General features: G+C 35.4%; 1 non-coding gene across 1 annotated transcript; it reads left to right on the top strand.

The window, feature by feature from the left end:
• Positions 1-1,985: 1,985 nt before the first annotated feature.
• Positions 1,986-2,059, top strand: Trnas-aga (transfer RNA serine (anticodon AGA)). Its single transcript has one exon. It is a non-coding gene; the product is annotated as a tRNA-Ser (tRNA).
• The last annotated feature ends 7,716 nt before the right edge of the window (positions 2,060-9,775 follow it).

Raw genomic sequence — 9,775 nt, 5'->3', positions numbered from 1 at the left:
AATGTCAAAATTAATTGTCCAAGGTTTCGTGGAAGCTATAGCGATTATACAGTGTTCGTTATATGGGCTTTACGCGCATTGCACTGACCTTTTTTGCCAATACTATAATTTATAAGTACAATTTGACACGAGGACTGTAATACAAATGCTTTAATCACGCGTGTAAGTAAGTTCGAGTTGCTACTGAACAATACAAACGCCTTTTAATATATTTTATTTACTTAGAAAACAAGAAACAACTAGTCCCAAATCGTGGTCAAACACCACAAATCTAGCAAGACGTGTTTGTGTTTTTGAGGTATCTGACCCCTGCAAAATGTTCCAAAAATGTTCCCCTGGTCATTGCTGGTCATGAGGTTTGTCAATATATATATTTGTGGGTCATGACAATACGTGTGTCCCTCGAGTGGTGTCACATGACATGAAAGAGGACTAACTGGGTGTTTTGGAGGTATCTGGCTCATGATCCGCTGGAAAGGATGTTTGTTGATACCGAGTTTGAGCCCCATAGTCTTTACAGATGTCAAGAAAATACAATTCTAAATTTTAACCCCATCCATATGACATTTGACCTGACCCTGCAAATGTTCCAAAATGTTCCCCTGGTCAGGAGGTTTGTTGTCACCGAGTTTGAGCCACATACCTGTTACAGATGTCCAGATAATACAATAATAGATTTGACCGCAGATGACATTTGACCTGACCCCTACATGATGTTCCACAATGTTCCCCATGTCATGAGGTTTGTTGTCACCGAGTTTGAGCCCCGTACCTCTTACAGATCCTTTGACCTGGCCTCTATAAAATGTTCCAAAATTTCCCCTGGTCATTAAATTTGTTAGTATACGGCGTAATAGCATCATAGCGGCGTAAGGGAACAAACCAAAAGATCGATGACGTCCTATTAACGAAACTAGTTTCAATAATAGTAGGCGTTTCTCTGACGGGAGTATTCATTTATGTAAAAAGGTATTCTATCATGTAAGCTTAAACTGAACGTACCTATTGCAACCTTTTTGACCAAATGACCCGTACCGAGTGAATTTGTCTGGGTTCCTTGCATACTAGGCCAAGATAAAATGAATTAAAAGTGTCATACTTCATTGGTAATAATTGCACAATACCTGTTGATTATTAACCGTGAAATTATCATTTAAGGAACGGATAGCAACCTTTGCACAGTATTTTTGTGTGACATGTGAGTACATCAGACATATCGAATTCCATTCTGAATACGAGGAATGTCCTTCTGATATCAAATAATTTTGATTTTTTTATTTTTTTTAGGTTTGTTTGCCTTTTTCTTTTTTTTTTTTTTGTGAGATTCGCGATATAATACTAATTTTATTTTTGATACTGAGTGTATGTAGCTGGGAGGTAAAGCCAACTAGCATTTGTTTTACCTTTTGTATTGTTGAAGATCTACATTTTCCCCAAAGAGACCTAAAACATTTTAGAATAATTATTGTGATATACAATTATTATGTTTGCTCGTACGATACAATTTAGAACACGAGATTCGAGACCTTGTTTTGTTTTCAATTTTTCGATGGAAATTTAATAATTTTCATACTTATGTGACTTCGCGTATTTGTTATAAATATGCAGTTCTGATGCCTTCCGCTAGGAATGTGACGAACGCCATTCATACCTATAGATTTATATTTTCCGCTATTCTCCAACGTGCATCGTTAGCTCAGTTGGTTAGAGCGTCGGGCGTGCTAGTAATACGACGGTCGCCGGTTCGAATCCGGCCGGAGGCACTGGGTTTTTTTTCAACGTTTATGTGCACCGGCCTACTCTGGGCAAAGATTAAAATTTGTTCATCCTATTAACCCAGAGAACTAAGTATAATAATTTTCATACTTATGTGACTTCGTGTATTTGTTATAAATATGCAGTTCTGATGCCTTCCGCTAGGAATGTGACGAACGCCATTCGAACCTAATACCTATAGATTTATATCTTCCGCTCTTCTCCACCGTGCTTCTTTAGCTCAGTTGGTTAGAGCGTCGTGCTAGAAATACGACGGTCGCCGGTTCGAATCCGGCCGGATGCACTGGGTTTTTTTTTCAACTTTTATGTGCACCGGCCTACTCTGGGGAAAGATTAAAATTTGTTCAACGTGTGAAAGTACTGCAGTCGGGCCGTTGGAATAATGTTAGATATAATGGTAATCTTTACATTGTAGATTGATTCAACAAAGACTGTTGATTTTAGTATACACCGGTTTAAATTGAATCGAATATCGTCTTTCATACATCTGTAGGAGCAATACCACTAATTCTCTACAACACATTTTTGTCACTAAACAGGATCACACCGGCTGGGTGGGAAATTGATGGGCAGCGGTTGAAATTGGGGGAACCTTTTCGAAAAGGTTGTACTACACATGTCTTACTAAGAGGTGGGTTGTACCAACAGCTCTAATTAGTGGTATATAAGGCGTTCACGTGTTAAAATATTTATGCTTATATAGCGATGTTGTTATTGTTGTTGCACTTGTTTACTTTGTCGCTTTGTCTAAAATTCCTGAATCTAGGAATAACTTGAGTTTAGTTGTTGGTCTAACCCCAGAATTACTGAGCCATGTTTTGTAACACGGACTACGAAGAGGGGGTTGTTGCAACCGTCTCCCCCCTCCCCAATTTTCATTTATAAACGTCATATACCTTTACAATTTGGTACCAGTATATGAATACCTGAGCGCAAGAAGACCGTAAGTCCACTTGGCCCCTCAACATGTATACACTAAAGTTACGTATAGTTTCTTAGGGTTTTATAATGTTTAATACATGTTCCAGGGTGAAAACGTAATGAAAGGTTGTGAAAGATTTGTTTTGGCCCCTGAACATGTATAAAACATTACCAAACTATACAAAACTATACGCAACTTTAGTGTATACATCTTGAATGGCCAAGTGGACTTACGATATTCTTGCGCTCGGGTCTTCATATAGCCATTGGGAAATTGGGAAATTCTGGCTATGTACAAAAGCTATGTCCAAAGTATAGGCACAATTGTGATTTTCGTGCAAGATGCAAGATTGTACAAATTGTATTTTGGACGTCCAATGATAGGCGTGGTTTTAGCTAGATATTGGTCATCCATAATTTATTTTGCATAAATTCATGCAAACCGGTTTTTTTTTTTTTTTGCAATTTCACTCATTGACACCGGGACAGCCAAATACTCATTTCAGTCACGGCCTGCAAGGCGTTCGTGTGTTAAAATTGTTATGCTTATATAGCGATAAGTGTTCTTATTGTTGTTGCACTTGTTTACTTTGTCCCTTTTAGTTTAGTTTAGTTGTTGGTCTAATCCTAGAACTACTGAACCTTATTTTGTAACAACTCCATATATAGCTATTGGAAAATTGGGAAATTCTGGCTATATACATGTACAAAAGTATAGGCAAAGTTGATTTTCGGCTAAAACCTCTACGAAAATATTTTCCTATAAATATAAAAGGAAGTGACTATTTCAATCTATCTAACAAGTAAAAAGTCAGTAGCACTTGGAATAATTTTACAAGAACGAAATGAAAAACAAGTTTTTTGTAACTGTAGAAACCAATAGTGGGCCTCACATCCCCCCACCCATGGCCGGTCCTACCCCCGGGTAAGGTGCTAGGGTAAACATTAAATGTTATCACTAAAATGAGCGCAAAGGATGGATCTACGATTAGATTAGGTTGTTTGGGCGTAAACACACGTGTGTTTTTTTTATGACGGATATAAAAGTATTTATATGGGCCTTAAAGTGATCAGTATTTATATGGGCGTAACAGTGATCAGCGGTTAGAGCGTTTGGCTGAGTTACTCGCTATATAAGTTTTCATTACTTTAATTGTGATAACATCATATGGTTACATGTGATTACATCATATAGTTACATACAAGTTAAGAATTAAAGAATGAACTGTTAGTTTTGAACTTCGGCAATATTTCATTTCAAAGATTATTTCTTAAAATTCTGCTGTAATACAATGTTAGAATAAGTGAAAAGAAAACATAACTTAACATAAAATTAATATAGCGCATAATTTGGCTCAGTTTCGTACACGATGCACGTTGATATTTGCATAGAACATGCAATAATAAATGCGTGCTTCTCGACCAGCATAGCGTGCTTCTCGGCCAGTATAGCGTGCTTCTCGACCAGTATAGCGGACAATACTCGCATTTATGACCGATATGGCTTGCCATAGAATACATTTTGGTAAAACGAAATGCGTAGTTGCAGTTCTAATTACCTCAAAAATAAGCTTAGACAATTATTTAAAATTTTGCGCTTTGGTTAGGACTGGGTCGACTTCGTGTTGCCTTCACAGAGATTTAGATACAATTTGGCTATGACATTACATGTAATTTTTTTTACACAGGGAGTATGAATTTCAAATTTTACCTCATTATGTCGGCTTAAAATGGATAGAAACCCTTCGTGACAGTCGCTACTAATATTTTGTATCGTACTTTTAAGCCAAAAATAACAAGTTTAAAATTTAACCGAACTCGTATATTCAGCGCGAAGAGGAAAAAAATCCAGTTTGTAGTAGGACATAACTTGGATAGACCTTTTGATTTGTAGCTCTATGTCTATTGCTTTCATGTTCTGTATAGAAACAAGCAAGTTACAGACTACATTCACACAATAGTAAAATAGTTCAAAGATTAAAACGTGAATTTGCAAACACAGTACATTTTTTTAATTTGTATCAAAAGTACAGGGATAAATGATTTGTTTATAATAATTTGTATAAACTCCAATATTCTGCTCTTGTTATGTAAGGATTTATAAATTCACCCCCCCATTTTTTTTTTATTAGAGCACTCATTGATTTAAAAAAAAAACATCACATCAATGTGGTGGGACGGAATGCGGGAAAACAGAACTTTATCCACCATGCCAAAATTAAGAAAAAAGCAATTTATTCATAAACTGACAAAATTGTCTTTTCTTTCGCTTAAAAGGAAAAATAATTGCAAAATGTTGTCAATTCCGGAACCTATCATCTCAAAATGTTACATTTGTGAGGCTTGCGTTATCATCCAAATTGTTACCTGCCTGCCTGATTGGTTGTTTCTTTGTTTCTTTGGCTGTCCGGGCGAAATAAATTCATTAATCCACTCTGCAGCTTAAACGCAATAACCAATCAACTTTAAACTTAAGAATTATAATAGTATATGGTAGGCTGATGTGCTGTTATAGTTTTGTGTCATGTTATTTGCATATTTATGAATATTAATGAGCTTATTTGCATTTTACATATTTTGTTACATTTTCAATAATCCACTCTGTAGCTTAAACGCAATAACCGATCAACTTCAAACTTGTTACGGTGATTGGATATACTAGCCAGATGTGCTGTATAGTTGTGCGTCATGTTGTTTACATATTATGAATATTAATGCACTTATTTGCATACTTTGCCTTCATTTCGTTTGTTTGGCTGTCTGGGCGGAAGCAAATTCATTAATCTACTACATGTGCATCTCCAACGCAATATCCGATCAACTTCAAACTTGATACGATGATTGGATATGGTAGCCTGATGTGCAGTATAATTTTGTGTCATAGTATTTGCATATTTATGAATATTAAAGAGCTTATTTGCATATTTTGCCTACATTTTCATTAACTCACTCTGCAGCTTAAACACAATAACCGATTAACTTCAAACTTGGTATATGTCATAGTATATGGTTGCCTATTGTGCTGCAATTGTTTGTGTCATGTTTGTATATTTCTGAATATTAATGAGTTTATTTGCATATTTTGCCTACATTTTGTTTGTTTGGCTGTCTGGGCGGAAGCAAATTCATTAATCCACTACATGTGCACCTCTAACGCAATAATAGATCAACTTCAAACTTGATACGGTGATTGGATATGGTAGCCTGATGTGCAGTATAATTTTGTGTCATAGTATTTGCATATTTATGAATATTAAAGAGCTTATTTGCATATTTTGCCTACATTTTCATTAACTCACTCTGCAGCTTAAACACAATAACCGATTAACTTCAAACTTGGTATATGTCATAGTATATGGTTGCCTATTGTGCTGTGTCATGTTTGTATATTTCTGAATATTGATGAGTTTATTTGCATATTTTGCCTACATTTTGTTTGTTTGGCTGTCTGGGCGGAAGCAAATTCATTAATCCACTACATGTGCACCTCTAACGCAATAATAGATCAACTTCAAACTTGGTACGGTGATTGGATATGGTAGCCTGATGTGCTGTATAATTTTGTGTCATATTATTTGCATATTTATGAATATTAATGAGCTTATTTGCATATTTTGCCTACATTCTCATTAAATTACTATGCAGCTTAAACGCAATAACCAATCAACTTTAATCTTGGTGTTGTGATAGTATATGGGGGCCTGGTGTTATTGTTTTACTATTTGAATTTACAAACCTTTGTTATTTTCACACCTTTGTGCTGGGGCCACCTTAATTATAAATTGTTTCCGTTCCACAATAGAATGAATGAAAAAAGTTAAAATGGCTCTGAGTCTAGAAGTTGTTAAATTCAAGACTTTCTATTACCACAATAGTGGACAGGTTGGAAAGTCTTTAAATATGTAGTAACATCAACTTTTAAAATTCCGTCACGCCACACCTATGGGGCGCTACATATGTATTTTATTGCTCCATTTCGAAATTGACCTGCAACTTTTACCCTTTTTTTTTTTTTTTGCTAATTCATACAATTTCTATATTTTAGGTTTAGTGACCATTTTTGGCTCTGACCCTGTGGTAAATTATTATGTGCAACGTTGCAGATCACTGCACTGACTTCCCATTGATTGCCGCTAACAAACTTTTCATAACCATGATTAGAATGGGAATTCTTTTGCTGACTGATTTCTAATTTTTCCAAAACACCGAGGAAAACATCAGTGATAGAGTTGAATCCTTATTCAAATACATGTAGTTAATTTCTTTACTTAAAGCCCCACATTGAGAATCATCGTTTCCCAGGAAAACAAACAGACAACAGGCCAAACCATGGCCAGACAGTAACGTGAACAGATTTATGTCACCTAAGGCTAGGCATGGATAGTCTTGTAAATATGAGCTAACTTTCCACTAGGCAATCCAATATGCCAATGCATTAGTATAGCTACAACTGGTATCTACTGGTCAGTTTATACTTGCATTTACACATCTGCTGTGTACAGTTTCATGTAAAATGTCCTATTTAGTTTTTAATACACGGTTTCAGATCAACCACTAGCAGGTCATTTTAGCACCTCAGAAAGGGTTAACATATCAACAATATAAACATGTTGGTGGGTTAATAATTGTTAAGAAAAAATACCCTTATAAACGAGTTTTAGTGTTAATCGTACCCAGGAAACACAAAACATTTTCGACATCATTCGCAAAAGGTTAAAATGGTTGCCATAAAACGTTTAAATGTCGGGTTATATAAAAGGTATAAAAAGTTTTTATAACATTCAAAAACGGTTTTTGATACTGCAAATATTTTAAACATAATGTTATTTGGCAAAAATTGTTTCCAAAAATATTTTACAATAACATTTTGAAAACATTTTGAAAATATTTTTGTAGTATGTTTTCATACAAAACGTTTTAAAACGTTTTCTTGACCTCTATATAACCCGACATTTAATGCTTAAAACATTTTTACCAAAACCAAAAATCCAAAATATAACCTGCAATAAACGATTTAAAAACGTTTCGTGCGTGCTTGGTAAGCACTGCCTCCTGTACTTTTCCGTGTAAAGTGCGGACATGAACGCGTTCAAGTTTTAAGGAAGTGTTATCCATGATTTTTTTAAACTTTTTTACAGCATGACTACTGTCTATCGTGACTACTCAAAACAAGTAACTGACCCCCCCCCCTTAAATATTAAAAATTATTCAAAAACGGGTGATTGTACTACAAATCTGTAAAATGCGTTGGAAGCAGAATTTATTTGTAGCAATTGACTAAATATTGACATCACAGCGTACAATTAAATCAATGTAACCTAAGATTTGAAAGTTGCAGTAAATTCTATTGATTTTGCATTCAGTGTAATTGAAGGAAATCTGTGTAATGATATCTGAGTGTTTTTGTATTGTTAAAATTTGTATGTAAGTGCAACTTTCAAATCTGGACCTCACTACATTAAATTGACCGGTGTTTTATTGTTTTCTGGGCTATCGTATCAAATGAGGTGTCAAAATGCGCAGAAACACATTCTGCTTCCAACGCATTTTACAGATGTGCAATTAATACAATAGCCTAATTTTGAATAATGGACATTATTTATTTATTATTTATTATTTATTATTTATTATTTATTATTCATTAGGCATTTCAACAAAAATATACAGCGAAATTAGACCAGCAAGCAAGGGCTGCCAGGGCCCAACAAAAGTGGCAAATTAAGCACTGACATCTAAAAGATGAGTGAACCCCACCCTTAAGGGTGGGGGTTACTTTTTTTTAGATGTTTATTATCGTTGTTTGAATATGCTTACATGTTGGAAAAAGTACTGGAACGCTTCCGTGCAGAATATCTTATAATCATTGAAATGACGTATATTTTTTTGTGAACATCTACAACAATGATTTACCCGTCTCCCCTCTCAACATCAATCAATCAATGTTGGAACACATTGGGAAACCGCTGAAGACATCGGAATTTCTCAACAATGATTGCACGGGGGGAGAGTTTTCCGTTCATAAGTCATATGCACCGGAAAAATAAAATAATTCATGCTTGTGAAAGTGACATTTTAGATCTGCGGTCTCAATTTTCTGTCTATTCGGGGCGATTCGAATTTTATATGTTTGCTCGTTAGCTTTTTCAATCTAAGAAAGGTTATTGCAAATCCCAATCCACAAATCATCTATTGCAAGCACTAACAGATTTGCAAAGAGCTTCATTCTTTAATGTATTAACTTGCTCGATTCTTCCTGGTTTTTTCTCATCTCTGCCCTCAGTTCTTTCCCACTTTGTAAATTTGTTTGTATTAAATTTATACTTATGTATTTTTATTGGTATAGCATATATGACTTAATTCAGTCTTCGGGCAGTCATGTTTTCCAATAAAATTACATCATATCACATAATATCATATAATATCATACCGTATCATACAATATTTGCTGTATAAGCACAAAGGATGTAAAATAATTTACATTAAGAGTAGGTAAACTTTCAAAAGTACCTTCCGCCTTGCTGAATTTATTATTTTCATTAGATTATTAATAAAGCAAAGTTGGCTTATATATCAGCAGGTAACTCACCATGTATTGCATGTCCATGGCCGTAGGATTGGTCTGAGCTTTTCGGTGCTCATTATGTCTATCTGTATATTCTTGTTCCTTAGCAGCCGTCAGTACTTCCACGTGAGACGGATATGTCTGTCGTTTCAATCTCTCAAGCTGGCCCTCTTCAGGAACATTCCGTGTCTCTTTGATGTTCAAACTGTTGATTGGATCCTTCCGTTCTGGCGCATCAACGGTATAGTAATAATGGTTATTGTCGTCAAAAACTGGGATAGGGTGGTCCCTCCATTCTGGCACGTCACCAGTTTTCCCACTGTATGTACTTTTTAATCGCTGAGATTGAGCATCCAGGAGAAACAAAAAGAGTATCACAATGCGAAGCATAGTCTTCAGTTAGTCACGACCTCCACACAATTAAGAGATAACATCAGTTTGCTTCAACACTATGCTGAATAAAAAGGCCGTGATGGTATCGCAAGCCCAAGTCTCCACGCTGCAGAAAACAGTTTG

Source organism: Amphiura filiformis, chromosome 2 (assembly GCF_039555335.1).
Source record: "Amphiura filiformis chromosome 2, Afil_fr2py, whole genome shotgun sequence".
NCBI classification, from domain to species: Eukaryota; Metazoa; Echinodermata; class Ophiuroidea; order Amphilepidida; family Amphiuridae; genus Amphiura; species Amphiura filiformis.
Note: the sequence above shows the minus strand (reverse complement) of the source record. Positions and strands in the feature narration are given on the sequence as shown.